This window comes from Megalops cyprinoides, chromosome 21 (genome assembly GCF_013368585.1).
Source record: "Megalops cyprinoides isolate fMegCyp1 chromosome 21, fMegCyp1.pri, whole genome shotgun sequence".
NCBI classification, from domain to species: Eukaryota; Metazoa; Chordata; class Actinopteri; order Elopiformes; family Megalopidae; genus Megalops; species Megalops cyprinoides.
In genome coordinates, this window is record NC_050603.1 from 26947917 (window position 1) to 26964673 (window position 16757).

The 16757-nt window shown below is 43.7% G+C and overlaps 1 pseudogene; it reads right to left on the reverse strand.

The window, feature by feature from the left end:
• Window positions 1-487: 487 nt before the first annotated feature.
• Window positions 488-5092, reverse strand: LOC118796422 (annotated as a pseudogene).
• Between the last annotated feature and the right edge of the window lie 11665 nt (window positions 5093-16757).

A 16757-nucleotide genomic window follows, 5' to 3' on the forward strand; every position in this document is an offset into this window, starting at 1 on the left:
AGATTGAACACATAAAAGGAGCTGAAAAAGACAACAAAGGCACTGGTGAAGTCATACAGCTGGTTAGCTTCAGAGAAGACCTTCCCCTCAATGTTGACCATCCACTGGGTTGCAGACATCAAACTACTCCCTAAAACAAAGGCATCTTCATCTCATTTGCAGCATGTCATAAAATACCTCAACAAACATTGCTATTAAAACATCCTCCTCTCCTTGAAACTATTTTTCGTACCTAGCATGATCACCCTTGGTGTGGTGGGCAATGTCACCTCCTGCTCAATGGACATCTTGGTCGAGGTTGGCTGCAAACCAACAAAGAAAAGCCTCTCAGATATTGCAAGTAATTTCTATTTAAGTAAAAACAATGTTCCTTTTCAAAATGTGAGATTTGAACTGAGAGTGAAGGTGTAAAAACTTGAAAAAGAAAGAAAGATGAAGATTTGTTCCTCTTTCTCTTCATCAACAGAAGGATGACAGCGATGGCAATCTAGTGGTTGTTCATCTCTGTGCTTTCACACTCCATCTCACGTAGCAGAGCCTGGATGTCTTTGTTCCATTTAAATATCTGGTTCTGGAAAAGTTCAAAGATCCTCCTGCCCTTGGTAAGGAAAGCTTCATGGAGGCGCATGTCAACATTAATGTCGGTAAGTGTGTGGAAATGACTGCAGAGACCTCTTTTAGTGAAAAGAGGCCACTGCTCTTCAATTTCGCATAGACTGGGAGGGGGCCAAGTATTTATCATGTGCCTCTGATAAATACAGGTTAATCCCATATACTCATTTTATCCGTCGTCTCAACAGCTGTAGGTCCTGCTGACTTGAAGATAGTTATCATGGTCTCTCTTGCCCTCCAATGATTCTGATGTTTCTCTCTCTGGAAGAACGGTTGGTTGCCATTTAGTACATCCATAACTATCCACTCCTATTCTGCCTCTCTTGATGGCAACATCATCACCACTGCTGTCATCACTGGACCTTTTCCTAGGCTTTCGGATTCAATGACTGACATTATCTCTATTTACATGTTCAACTCTGGTTTTAAGCTGTTTGTGCAGTGAATAATAACCACATCCCAGCTGCTCACCTTCCCCAGTCTTATCAGCAAAGGTACCAGGGTACTTGGATACAATCACTCTAGCAACCTCTGCACAGGCAGCTTTGTTGGGGTTTGGGCAGTGTACTTGGATTGTTTCAACAACAGCTCTTATCATTGTTCTTCTGTCTTCTGGGTGAGCCAAGTTACCTCTTTCCATGGCCTGTAACAGTTGGGCTGGCATCTCGTCCCATGGAACTTCAAAGTTGCTGATCCAGGAGGACTTGTTTTGGTTTGAGGAAGGTGGTTGACGTTGTGAGGGTTGTGAAGGAAGGAGGGAAATTTGAGTGGGATTGAGTGAAAATCCTTCTGGCAGGAGAAGCACAGGCGGTGAAACACTAGGTTCCATGTGACCCTCTGAAGGACCTGAAGCCACTTGCCCATCTGCTTCCATAAAGACTGTGAAAGAATTCGACATGTACAGATGGATTATTCACACATTAATAAATTTCAGGGTCAGAGTTATATTTGAGAAAGAACACAGTGCTTGGGATACCCCTGAAAATGATGTCTAAAAGTTTTTTTCATTCCAAACACAGACTTTCAAAGTAGTCTCTTATGAATTTCAAAATTAATTAACAGTCTTCTTTAAGAAGGCCTTCTGCTGTGAATAAGATGGATAATATGCTCTCACCATTTTTGAAGGCTTGAATGAGTTTTCGGCTCTGTATTGGAGTTAGAAAAGGATTCCAACAAACAAGGTCTTCTCGCTTTCTGACACCAATAACATCTCTCATGTGTGCAACAAGTGTCCTCAGTGTCTCATCTTCCAGTTCAGGTAATGTCTTGTTAATTTCACGCTGTAGGTTTTCAGCATCCATGTTTGTAATGGTTTAAAAAGAGCATATTGCGTGATGCAGGGAGACAACTTTCAGGCCTGAAGCTTGATATACTCGCAGAGGGTAGTAATCACACAAACTGTCAGCCTGAACAGCCTGAACACATGAATCTTTCTTCAGAATTTCCTAGGCAATGAAGTCCAAGATCAATAAAAAGCACTGACTGAAGCATGTCAACAAGAAAGTGCACTTGTGTATGACTGAGAATCACTGAGATTTTTCCAAAAACCAAACCATGTTTATTATCGTTCATGACAACAACAAGCCCTCTACTGTACTTTGTCCCTTTGTAGACCACTGCTGATACCTCAGACATTGTTTCTTTTGCAAAGCCAGCTGCCCTTACAGCCTCTTGAATAAGACCACAATAAAGTTGCTCATCATATTCACTGGCTTCACCAACAGCTTGAACTGTAGAGGGAAACATTGAGCCACTGCAAAGGTAAGCTTGAAGCAACTGGTGCCTTTCTGCTAGTGTTTTGCATAGATGAACAAAGTTGTGGAGTTTTCTGGCACATTCCTTAAAATACGAATGCTTACTCTCTGAGGGTCCACAAATGAATAAGAGGGCCAAAGTGCAGAATGAGATCGCTGTGGTGAGGTAAACAGTGATGTTTCAGCTTCAGTGAATGGTTAGGGAAGAGGCTGTGTCTTAAATGCACATATTCTTCAGTGATTGTCTTCGGATAAGCAACCTGATTGTGGTAGATTTTGGGAGCACAAATGAGTTCAACCGTCTCCTTTAGTTGTAGCCACAGCTGCCAAACTTGACTATCCACTGGACTCTTCATCCTTCTGCCAACTAACAATGGCAACAGTCGCAACAGACACCAGTTCTGTGCTGCAGAGCCACAAAGCCTTTTGCCATCAACCTTCACCTCACAAGGTTTGTTGAGACCATCACTTCCTCAGTATTTAAATTAGTTGAGCATATGTGAAATGTTTTTCTTGTTTCACTAGATGATCAATATACAATGCCAAGTCATAGGAAACGACTCCTTCAAATAGATCGTGGCCCAAACATGGAGGGAGCCCAGTACAAACATGAAAATGTTTCAGTGAATTGAAAGGCGAGTCAAACTTGACTCCCTGTGTTACCTCTTGGCCAGTGGTGGACAACTGTTTCACATTCTCTTTGTGATCTTTGACTGTTCTTTTTGGCCCTAACTTTAGAGGGGTCTTCTGAAAATCACTTCTGTTAATCAAGCAGTATCTGCAAAAATGTATACTGCATCTGAAGTTTTCGCTGAAACTACCAATACAGTGGGAGCCAAGATTATCACCACGAATGGAAATTAAAGACGCTTTTCTAATGTCATCATCTGTATCAATCCCTGCATCTTCCAAATCTTTAAGGTCTGCGATAATACTTGAAAACACCCTCTCAAGTCCAAAAATCTTGAAGTCATTCTCTGCACAGTAGGACCAACTGCATGGGATCTACTAGGGAACAATTGTGTGGCTGTATCTCGCCAAGACTCATGTACCCTGCTAAGATCTTGTGTTTTTTTTTTCCTGAGCCAAGTGGATTTGTAACTTCAAACGCATCCTGGTAAAAGATGGGGGACAATGAGGGAGTGCTTTTTAAGAGAGAATTTTCTTTGACATTTTTCCATCCATTACATCCTCGAAAACCATGTCATCTAGGGGTGGAACAGTTCACAAAATCCACGGTTCGGTTTGTATCATGGTTCTGTGGTCATGGTTTTAGGTGAATCTTTTAAAATGAAGAGAAAAAATGACTTAAAGCTGTGAATTTAACTTGCCTATTTTTAGGGTCACATTTAGGCAAAGGCCACCAACATAAAGTGAAACATAAGCTCAACCAGCACAATACTTTCCTTTCTTTAAAATAAACACAACCACTTGAAATGAAAGTGCAGTATTTGAAATAAAATCAAACAAATAAATATGGCTGGATTTCGTATCAAAAGTTAACATGCCACTGTGTTATGTAACGTAAATAAATTAAATAAATTTGCTGCCCATCAATATAAAATGCTGCATAAATAAAAATAACACACACTGCACTGTTTCAACAACAACAACATTGCTCTATTCATTCTATTTTCATGTTCTTTTGCAAGAAGATCAGTTTGCCCACATTTTCTGCTGAGACGAGACCTACCTGCTGAGAGACGAGACCTACCTGCATGTCCCCTGCTGTAGAGAAAATTCTCTCACTTGGAACAGATGTACCTGGGACAGCGAGGTAACGTTGTGCCAATTTAGTAATGTGAGGATACTTAGGCTCATTGCTTTTCCACCATGCGAGGGGATCTGCATCTATAGAAATGCAGCCTGTGGCTTTGTAGGAGGTGACTTCTACCTGAATGATGCCGAGCAAAGGCTTGGTGGTTCTCTCACCTGTTGTAAAGAGTTCTCCAAATAGCTCTGCCATGGCAGATTTTTTCTGGGGAGGAGATGATGTCATTGATGCTCCAGGCTCTGCTGCTGAGGATGAACTGGCCACCTGGACTTCACTGGGTTGACCCTGTAGAGTAAACCGACAAACAGCATAATAGTTTTGAAAATATTAATAACAACAAAATGCTTTCATGGCAGCAAAGACACTAAACTTATTCTCTGGGCTGTGGGGAAAAATATTACAAAGGCACAAATATGCTGGGTTTAGTTTAAGAAATATACAGCAATGGTAATGATGATAAATTACATTAAATTTAGTTATATACAAAATAAAAACACAATACCTCCTCTTCAATTTCCATCGCCTCTGTGGTGAGATTACTGTAGATTTTCTGAAGAGAGGCTTCCTCCAGGTAAGGCAGGGACTTGAACCTTGGGTCCAGTGCTGTGGCTCTGTGCAGATAGCCCTGAAGATCAAGGTCTCTGTATCTGCCTTCAAGGTCTTCAGAGATGGCTGCCTTCGCATCTTTGATGGGGGAAGTGTCCCCATCACTAGGTGTCATGGATTTCAATATCATCTTTTGCATAGGGATGATCATTGACACGGACGGGGATGCTTCAGTACTCATGAGTGTTGTCACAGTCTTCAGGGGTTTAAGAGTGTTAATCAGGTCCTCTGCTAGTTTTGCCTCTGTGTCTGACAAGGCTGCAATGTCCTTCATAGTTTTTTTAACTTCTTTGTCCATCATGGCAGAAAAGATGGCAGCCTGCAGTTCAACATAATGCTCTAACATGTCATATGTTGTGTTCCAATGAGTTGTGACGTCATGTATTAGTTTGTGAACAGGTAGTTGCAGCATCTCCTGCTTGGTTTTCTGGGCATGGGAAGCTGTTGTGCTCAGGTGAAAAAAACTGACCACTTTCCTAATCTTCCCCAGCAGTCTGGATACCTGATTTATTGAGACTGCATTTTTGGCTGCATGGTTAACAGTGTGTGCAAAGCACCCGATCTGTGGCCCCAGTTTTTTGCGTTGTCTGTAGTCACAGGGGTTGTGCTGTTGCCCCTCTCCAGTTTCCATTCTGTCACTGCTTATGTCAGTGCTTCAGAGAGATGCTCACTTGTGTGGCTCTCATAAAGGGGGCCGGTTCTGCAAAACGACGCTTCTCATCTCCCACTCCGAAGTAATGTAATGTGCAGTCACAATTAGGAAACTTTCAGTGGCCCTGGAGGTCCATCCATCTGTATTAAGAGCTACGTAGGCTGTTTCGGACAATTCTTTGACAATTACTCGTCGTGTCTCGTCTTACAGTTCGGGAATTATCACGTTGCTGAAGTGTTTGCGGGAGAGAATGTTATACCGTGACTTGAGTAGTTTGATCATATTCTGAAATCCTGCATACTCCACCATGGCATAAGGCTGCATATCTTTCGCTATAAAAACAGCCAGTACTCTTGTTAGAGCTTTGGCCCTGTCTGACTTTTCATTGAGTGGTTGTTTAAATGCTGCGGGGAGTAGAAGTTGTTCTTTCCTACCGGACTCTCTCCTTCTTTCGCTGTCAGTTGACACACTGGGGTGTCAACTGACACATGTCTCCGGAAATGAGCTAACATATTGGAAGTGTTGCCGCTAGCATAAGCAACACGTGTTGCACAGTGCTTGCACACTGTCGCAGTTTTATCCACCACTTTCTTACCGCCATCATCATAGGTAGCACTAAATCCAAAATGCTCCCACACAGCAGACCGAAATGATACTGTCGGTGCATCCTCTAAAAACTCTGGGCCTTTGTCTTTTCCGCTTGCCATTTCTGCAGTTGACCTGCTGCACTTGACACTCTTAACATTCGTCTCTGTGCCAAATGAAAAAAAAAAAAAAAACACGTCACGCTATGCATGACCTGACCCGAACAATACACGCATGTCCCAAACCGTGACAAGTGAATTGAACGGTACAGATTTTTTTCATGAACTGTTCCATCCCTAATGTCATCACAGTTGTGACATCTTGCTTGGTTACACTGCACTTCAACACTGGATTGTCTGAGGAGGGTTCGCAATGTCTCCTTGATAGGCACATACTGACAAAAGCGTTCCTTGCCAGCAGTATCAGTTCCCAAATAAATCTGTATTGGCTCAATGTAATCAAAATAATGTTTGTAGAATGTTTTTCTTGTTTTGTCTGATCTCAATGGTCCTTCATTGTATAGCGTAAAGAGATCCTCTTTACTGAGACTATGAATTATTTTATCTATCTGAGTTTGTGGAATGTTCAGTTCTAAAAGCTTCCCTTTCAACTTGTCAAAGAAGTCTGCCATACTAGAGGTATGAACATGCTGAAATCCCTCAATAATGCACTGTATGGTGCTACCTGGCAACTGCATTTTAGCATGCATTTTCAGGTAAAACAGGGCCAAATTATGTAAAAATAATTCTTGCTCAACAAATTCCACCTCCACCATGATCATCTGGCGTTGGAGGACAAAGATCCCACTCAGAAGACTGAGTACCACTGATCATTTCTGAGGGACTTGACACCTCAACAGTGGCTACCTGTTTATGTTTCCTTGAAAAATGCGCGGCAAAGGATGATCTGACCCTGAAATATTTGCAGCAGTCATCGTAGGGTCAGCAAACTTTCCTTCCATCTCTAATGTGAATTCTCAAGTGAGCACACAAAGCTGATAAATTATCTGCCACAAAGGAACATCCTTCAACTTTGCAAGCAAGAGTACCCCTGAACTGAGCTTGTTTTTTAATCTGTGGCTTACAATGTCTGTGGTTCCTGTGAATGTGGGATCTAAATGCCGCAAAATTTATAAAAGAAGCAGGACATTGCTTATTTCCACATGCAAAGCTATGATTTTTCACATGACAACAGAATATTCTTAATTCTTAAGTACACAGGCTGCAAAATTTACACCTGTACATACTTGCATATGCTCAGTTTTTAGATAAATACTACCTTTTTCTTCTACCTTTTCCATCCACCACATTATTAAAGACGCTTGCCCTATCACCTGACAACACTTATAAAGTTTATTTTTTAAAAAATGTAGATGCTATTAAAACTAACGCTAACGTTAGCTAAAATGCAGCACCAGCAAGCTCAAAAGCTAGGCTAGCAAACGTTAACATTAAATAACTAAGCTAGGTTTATCAGTTACTGACATTAAACTCCCGGCATTTAGGTTATATTTTATTTCAGCCTACAGATAGCATATTGTGACAAATAAAAAGATATCCCGAACAGCGAGTGTAAAACGTGTTGTGTTTTCTTTACCCAACGTCGTAAGTAACAAAATGGTACCGTCACCTTGGTGAAAATGTAATTTTGGCACGAGAAAAAGTTATCCCTGGGGGGAAAAAGGAAGCCAGTTAACAATATTTGCTCTTGCCTAGCTATGACACGAGTTGGCATCCTACCGCTTGGGAAGGCTTGTCAGCAAAGATTGTCATGTCACAGCATTAGTCAGGATTGGTCATACCTTAACGCTGCACCAGCTCTGTTTGAGGTGCGTCCAGTGATGCGCACGGTGTGTCCGTTGGTGCAGCAGAGTTACTGTGTGACTTTCTGACAGAAAGCCTTCAGGTCAAACTTCTCCCACGTGCGATGCACACATATCGGCTACACCTTTGAAGTCATGAGGTCGGAGTTCAAATCTGACTGTCATGCTCTCACATCCTGTCTAAGTTATCCCTTCCCTGTTTCTCTCTACGATTCTCAATCAATTATTTACGCTGCTGAAAAACATGTCAAATACCGACGCACTTTAAAAACTGTTGCTATGTGAGCTGATTTTCAAATTTTAGTGACACATTTTCAAATTACCTTCACTGCTAGAAGTCTGTGTTCTTCAACTACAGTAGCACTACTCCTGTTGTGTAAACAGCAGAATGCCGCAAATTTCCAATATACAGTAAGTCACTGTAAATTACATGAATCGTCATAAAAAATATCGATAATGCAATACATATAACAGTAGTGAACCGTAAAAAAATATGGTATTTTATCGGGCATTTTGCAGTAAGTAACTGTAGAAATTACAGCAAAGTCTAACAGTGTATATTATATGTTATGCATTTAATTTAATTTATAATAGTGACAGAAAACATGAAGAACCCATGTACTGCTGTTTACATTTATGCAAACAAGTGTCTGCCATGTTTTGGTTTTGGATTTCTCCATGTTTAAGTACTTTATGTATTGCTGTTTACAGAGGCAAATAAGAGCCAACTATTATAATAAGCTTTAGTTGTGATGAATAAATTAGTATCAGTCGTTATAAATCTACAGATTTATCTGGCTGAAAATGGGCATGTGTTGTGTCACAGCCAGGAAAAAAGCACATCTCTGATATTCTCTAAGGAAGAAACTATTACACCTAAATTTATTCTGAAACCATCCTGCCAGTAAAGCCAAGTGATTTTATATTGTAGTGACCAATGTTGCCTATGCCTCAATGCAGCAATGAAGATTCTGATTGCACACCCAGTCTGTCTTCTCCCTGTGCATTAATATTGTGCTGTGGAAATTAGTTGGTGCTGGGAAAATGCAATTGCCCATCTCTGACTGTCATCCTGCAGATAGATTCCATTCCCTTGATATACCCTTGTCTGTCTGATATCCCTTGTCAGAGCGATATCACTTGAGTGAGTCTTCCAACCACTCCAGAGTAAGACATGGAATACCACAAGGATCTATGCTTGGACCTTTGCTTGTTTCTTTATACATGTTGCTTCTTGGCAATATCATCCGTAATCATGGCATTAATTTCCACTGCTATGCAGATGATACCCAGTTATGCTTAGCAGCCAAACCTGTCTCCTTGACAATATCAAACATGGAAGCCTGCCTCAAAGATATAAAGACATGGTTGGCCTGAAATTTCCTTCTTCTAAATGCAGACAAAACAGAAATATTGGTTGTTGGCCCATAGTCTATAAGGAGCAACCTCCCTAATATTACATTAAATCTTAATACTGTCTTGCTGGCCTCAAGTGCAACCATCAAAGACCTTGGTGTCTGTATTGATCCTGAGCTCTCTTTTGAAACATATAAAAACACTTCCAGGACTGCTTTCTTTCATTTGAGGAATATAGCAAAAATCAGGAAAATTCTGTCAGTACACAAGGCCAAAACGTTAATCCATGCTTTTGTTACATCCAGATTGGACTATTGCAATGCCCTCTTGTCAGGATGTGCTAATGCCTCCCTGAAGCTCCTTCCTTAGTTCAAAATGCAGCTGCTCATATTGTAAGTAGAACAAAACGCTTTGAGCACATTACCCCTGTACTAGCCTCTCCCTATTGATTGTAGAGATTGTAGATTGTCTCTGGTGGACTAAGTGGTCATTGCTGTCACTACACCATAGCCTGGTGACTCTGCTCACCTGATCTGGCTTTGGTCTGGTGTTGACTGCCTTAGGGTCTACTTATCTGCCAGGATTTTTCCTTATTACACACAGCACCACCCCCCCCCCCCCCCCCCCCCCCCCTCCTCCCTTGCCTTTATGTTTTTCATTCTTGCAATTCTCTGGGCTCCTGCCTGCAACCTGGAGCTGTAGCTCAAGTGCCACATCCTGATTTCCAGTTCAGCTACCTTGCTGTCCTACCTATCAAGCCAACTGTGTGCCAAGAACCGGACATTCCAGGATTACATATTATCATTACTCTGTTGTGTAATTACTATTGTCTATATAATTCAGTTGTCTTAGATACATTATACAATTTCAGTATTCTTTGTTTCATCTGCCCAGTGCCGACCAGAAGAAGATGGGCTCCCCCTCTGAGCCGAGTTCTGTTCAAGGTTTCTTCCTGTTGGTTAGGGAGTTTCTCCTTGTCACTCAGGGGGAGTTTTTCCCTTGTTCTGAGGGGGTCTCAGGCCTGGTAACAATGTAAAGCTGCTTTGTGACAACTTGTGTTGTAAAAAGCACTATACAAATAAATAAATTGAAATTGAATTCAAATTGGTATCAAGGGAAATTTATCAATTAAATCTTATCTAGAGCATCTATATAGTTGTTCGATTTAATCTTTGAATCCTCAACTTTCCCAGTGATGAGGGCATGTGGTTTTTTTTTTTTTACCACATATGTGACTCAGTTTGGATGTTTTAGAACAATGTGAACAGCAATCAACAAACAATCAAACAAACAAACAACCAAGCAATCCAAAAAACTTGAAGTCACATATTTTCAGTTCCAATTTGGGACATATGAATATGTGGAAATAATGTGACATGTGTGTGGATTCTCAAATGGGCATTGAGCATGTTGGATGCAGCCCAAGTGATTTTTATGTGTCTCTGCAACAGGTTACCCTTGTTGTTATAATTCTTCCTGATTATAATAATAATAATAATAAGTTACATTTATATAGCGCCTTTCTCAATACCCAAGGTCGCTTTACATGGTAGTCAAGGGAAAAAAAAGTAGAGCTATGCAGTGGCGGTGCAGGAGAAGTGATCATTGAAAAGAAAGGTCTTGAGATGTGCTTTAAAGAACGGAAGAGAAGGGCAGTCACGAAGAGGTAGAGGGAGGGAGTTCCAGAGTTTGGGGGCCATGGCACTGAAGGTTTGTGCATTGCTAATAGAGAGGAAGGGTCGGAGGCGAGCAATGTTCTGGAGGTGAAAGAAGGCAGTCTTGGTGAGTGTTTTAATATGGTTATCGAAGCTAAGAGTGGAGTCAAGCTGTATGCCAAGGTTTTTAACAACAGGAGTAGAGTTGACAAGTGTACCATCAATGTTGAGAGTGAAACTGGGAGATTTGGGCCAATAAGAAGAATTTCGGTTTTGTCTGTGTTGAGTTTGAGAAAATTGCTATGCATCCATAGTTTTAAGTCGGAAAGGCAGTCAATGAGGGAGCTGGGTGGGGGGTCAGTGGAGGAGGAAGTGGTAAGATATAATTGAATGTCATCTGCATAGCAGTGGAAATTTAGGCCGTGGCTGCGAATAATCTGGCCAAGTGGGAGGATACATATGAGGAAGAGGAGGGGCCCAAGAACAGAACCCTGGGGGACACCACAAGTGACAGGGGACATGGGGGATTTATGTGAACCAAGTGTGACAAACTGCTTTCTGTTGGTAAGGTATGACTGAAACCATGTGAGGGCTGTGCCAGAGACGCCAATAGCAGACAGACGGGAGATGAGAACATTGTGATTGACAGTATCAAAAGCAGCACTTAGGTCAAGGAGGATGAGGATGTTTAATGAACCAGAGTCAGCAGACAGGAGAAGGTCATTGACCACTTGTAATAGGGCTGTCTCTGTGCTGTGATGTGTGCGGAAACCAGATTGAAAGGGCTCATATAGGTTGTGGTGGCTGAAGAAGGTGTGTAGTTGTGAGGCCACCACTCTCTCCAGTACCTTGGCTAAAAAGGGTAGGTTGGAGATAGGGTGGTAGCTGGACAGGGAGGTTGGATCGGAATCAGTTTTTTTAAGAATAGGAGTCAATGCAGCAGTTTTAAGGGCAGCAGGAACAACACCAAAATTGAGGCAGGAGTTTACAAGCAATGTAGACAGACTGCACTAGGAAATACACTTGGGAAGGCCTCATATGCCAACATGAATCTACGTCTTGAAGGTATTGGCAGTTTAACATTACAGAAAACCATTTTAACATTTATCCCTTGAGTGGTGTTCGGGTTTGTGGGACCCGGTTTCGATGTTTACTGAAAGAAAAATGATGCATTATGAGACAAATGATGAATTATTTTTTCAACCTGAGACTCATTGGCCTTAGCTCATTTTTTATGAAGAACATGTAAAAGAACACATTCTCATTGAGTGCACAGTGTGCACCTCGCTACACATTTATATTACATATGTGGTGTTCGGGTCCATTGGACCCGAGGGTAATAAAAGTGTGGGAATTGTAGGCGAAAACAAGTAAACATGGTAAAAATGAAAGAAAAACATTTGCTGTGTACCTTCACTCTGTCTTCCTCCTACCTGGGCCTGCTGTTAGTGAGTGTGTGTGTGTGTGTGTGTGTGTGTGTGTGTGTGTGAGATACACCACCAATACACCCCCCCCTCCGCCACACACACACACATTTATTTCTTTTCTTTTCAAAATCAGAAATCATCTCCCAGCTTCTCTGTGGACAACATGCACACACACACATACACACACATACACACAAGGTTTCAACAAAGCACCAAGAACACAGAACAGGCGGACACGTCCCTGGTGTCCTACGTGCCAAAGAAAGGCAAAAAGGTTGTACTCATGAGTACCCTACATAGGGATGGGAGAATCTGTGGCCAGGAGAACCCGAACAGGAACCCGAAATCATAATGGATTACAATGCCACAAAAGGAAGAGTGGACAATTTGGACAAGCTAGCTACAGCTGAAAAAGAAGAACCCTACGCTGGCCACTTGTGATATCTTGGACATCTCAGTGTCCAAGATATTTGTCCAAACGCTTTTGTCATCTGGATGGCGTTGAACACAGACTGGAACACAGGGAAGCTCCAGAGGAGACAGCTCTTTCTCGAGGAGCTGGGCAAGGCATTGGTAAGACCTCAAATCCAGAGGAGACAACATATCCCAAGAACCCCAGCCTCTGCAGCCATTGTGAGGAGGATTCAGGAGGATGATACTGGTGCCCCATCCGCCCGACCCACAGAACCACCAACTGCAGTACCTGAAGTAAGTGTGAGTGATGTTGTTGCATATGTATGTGTGTGACTCCTACCTTGACCCACTGTAATTACATGTGTGTGTGTGTGTGTGTGTGTGCGTGTGTGTGCGTGTGCGTGTGTGTGTGTGTGTGTGTGTGTGAAAGTGAGCGAGTGAGTGAGAGAGAGAGAGATAGAGAGAGAGGGGTGTTAGTAAAATTCCTGAGCTCATGGACAGGATGCTGGATCTCCTGGGAGAGCACAAGCCCGACTTCCTCTTCGAAGCCTGGCAGCGGGTGGCGCCCATGCTGCGATTACTGCTGACTCAACGACGCAATGACGCTGGACCGCTACTCAGCCCCGCACGTCCAGGACTTTTCCGCCCACCTGTCTGGAAAGGTCATCTTTTCCCAAATGGACCTCGTCCATGGATACCATCAGGTGCCCGTCCACCCGCTGGACATCCCCAAAACGGTGATCACCCCATTTTGGCTGTTCGAGTTCCTGTGTTCGACATTCCAGTGCCTCATGAATTCGTGCTACGGGACTTGCGTTTCATCTTTGTCTATCTAGACCAGTGTTTCCCAAAGACTGGGTCGTAACCCACAGGTGGGTCGCAGGAGATTTTATTTGGGTCGCCAAATAAATTTGCAGAATTTCTTCCATGGCCCACCTATCACACCCTTTCGCATGTACGATCACACTGGTGTGATTAGCTGTTTAGTGTGTATGCTAAAACTGGTGCGATTATAAAACTAGATTGGAAAAATTCTAGTTAATTTTAGCTTTGAGGAAACAGCAATTTAACATTAAAAATATAGTAAATGCGGCAGTGAAAACTATGCTAAGCTTAACGCTAATGAAAACATAATGAACTGTCAGGGCTCAGGCACGGACTCAGACACAGACCACACATACTCAGGTTCCAAACGGTTTATTGGAATCATAGGACAAGAACATAATGGCAGAACAGGCAGGGTCAAAACCAGGCAGGCAGTCTGAAGTCAGAGCAGGGATCAAAAAACAGAAACAGGCTGGGTAAACTGGGTAGGCAGGCCAATCAGGGAATCAAGGCAGGGTGGCAGGCAGGGACGAGGTCAGAAGTCAGGCAAGAGTCAGAACCAAAAGCGACAACAATGACCAGTCAGGTGGGTACAGCACAGACAAAAAACCGAGATGAACTGGCAACAAGACAGAGACAAGCAGGGAATATAAAGGGCTGGGGATGATGGGATAGGATGCAGGTGGGCAGGCAGGCAGGTGGAGGCAATCAGGAAATCAGGTGGGCGGGGACAGGGCGGAGAGCGGGGCAGGGCCGGAACACATGGGAACTGTAAACAAAAGTGCATGGATGACACTGACAGACAGGGAGAAACACCAAAACAACAGCTAGGGGGCCGAAGTACTGACAAAGAACCATAACACGTGCTCTGCATAGCATAAACTAAGTTAGGTGCGAAAGGGTTAGCCAGGTAAATAGCACATAATGTGCCTAATGAGATTTGACGTGGAATAGACCTGATGTGGTTAACGAATTGATTGTTGACTGTTCGAATTGATTGATTGACTGTTTGAATAGCTGCACACTTGTTCTGATAATAGGCATGAGCATTTCAAAAAAACTTTCAACAACAAGCATGTTTTTGATAGTACTGAATGTTTGTATTGTTCTGATAATTGTACCTATAACATTGAATCTAGTATGAAAGGCTTATTTTGTCTCATTTATAAAGAATTTAAAATGTGCATATTGTTTACTGATGAGAGGAAATAAAAACAATGAGATAACCTGTTAACTCTGCCTAAATACATTTATTTGGTTTCATTTATGAAGTATTTAACATATGTTTTCAATAACACGTGCATAAAATGAAGTTGTGATTTATCAAACAGATATCTCTTTGAAATGGCTGGTTTACCTATTCTAGATAATATAAGGTGATGCGGAAATGGCAGTAAAAATGGTCAGGAACGTTCATTTATGCACAAATCTGCTCTTCTCATGATTTATAGAGAAGGCCTAGTGTGAATTGGGCCACAATGGTTTGTCATTTTTAAAAAGTGGGTCCCCAGAAAAAAAGTTTGGGAAACACTGATCTAGACAACAACCTCATCGCCAGGACCTCCAATGCAGAACACCTGTCCCACCTCTGGGCTCTTTGTGAGTGGCTCAGCCAGTACGAGCTGATCGTCAACCCAGCCAAGTTCCAGTTCGGGCTGACCATCATTGACTTCCTCAGACACCGAGTCACCAAAGACAGGGTGGTCCCCCTCCCACCGAAGGTGGACGCCGTTGTTAACTTCCCGTGACTGCTCACGGTCAAGTCCCTGCAGGAGTTCCTTGGCATGATGAACTTTTACCACTGCTTTATCCCCCAAGCTGCTCAACTCATGTGGCCCCTGTACGAGGCTGCGAAAGGCAAGGCCCCCAGACTCACTGTGAACTGGTCCGCGGAGAGCGGTGCACGAGCAGTGGGTCAGCGGTGCCCGGCAGCCGCTTGCTTTCTTCAGCTGACAGTTACACCCAAGTGAATGGAAGTAAAGCACCTTTGATCGGGAGCTCGTCCGTCTCTACCTCGCCATTTGACACTTCCTTTCCCTGCTGGAGGCCTGCCAGTTCACAGAGTTTGTGGACCACAAACCACTGATGTTTGCCATGGCCAAGGTAGCCGAGTCGTGGTCCACCCGCCAGCAGCAACAGCTCTCTTACATTGCGGAGTTCACTACGGACATACAGCATGTTGCTGGCAAAACCAGCCTCGTCACTGACTGCCTCACCTGGGCCACCTGGGGGCCGTCCACTTGGGACTTGACTATGCCCACATGGCAGCTGACCAGGCCACTGACCCAGACGTGCAGGCTTTCAGGATGGCTGTTGTTCCCAGTGTATGGAAGCAGCGTGTTTTCGACGCTGTCCATGGCCTCTCCCACCCGGGCAAAACGCCATCTCAAAGACTGGTAGCGGCCAAGTTCGTCTGGCACGGGCTCAAAAATGAGGGACTGGGCTGACACCTGCTTGGAGTACCAGCACTCTAAAGTGCACCGCCACACCAAAGCCCCCCTGGCCCAGTTCCTGGTGCCTGAAACGAGGTTTGACCACGTTAATGTGGACCTGGTGGGCCCCCTGCCCCCCCCTACAGTTTCACTTACCTCCTCACCATGGTGGACAGGACCACTTGGTGGCTGGAAGCCTCACAGTTTATGTCCAAGCTCTGGAACGCAGTTGCAGAGAGCCTGGGGGTGAAGCTCCACCACACCACAACATACCACCCGCAGGCCAATGGGTTGTGCGAGCGGTTTCATTTCTTCATGACGGCCGCTCTTCGGGCCAGCCTCAAGGACAGCAGCTGGGTTGACAGGCTCCCGTGGGTTGTGCTGGACCTCAGGACCACCCCTAAGGAGGACCTCCAGTCCTCGTCTGCTGAACTGGTTCATGGCCAGCCGCTGCGGGTCCCAGGGGATTTTGTTCCCCAACACCATGGCTCCCTGGTCTGAAACCCATCAACGGACCACGCTCCTGGATAATGGCAGAATTTTCACACTGGTTCCCACTTTGCAACACGGCCTCTCACAGTCTCACGTCCCTGCAAGTGTGCAGTCGGCAGAATATATTTTCATCTGAAACGACGTCCACCGTGGACCCCTGCAACCTCCCTATGATAGCTGGTTCTGCTTCCTGGTGACTGGGGACAAGCACTTTGTCGTGGACGTTGGCAGCAAGCAGGAGCACATTGCCGTGGACCGCCTCAAACCTGCTAACCTGGACTTGGACCAACCTGTTGGACAATTTTCTATTATGGTGAATTCTGGGGGGACGTATGTAGCACACTCTGTGTA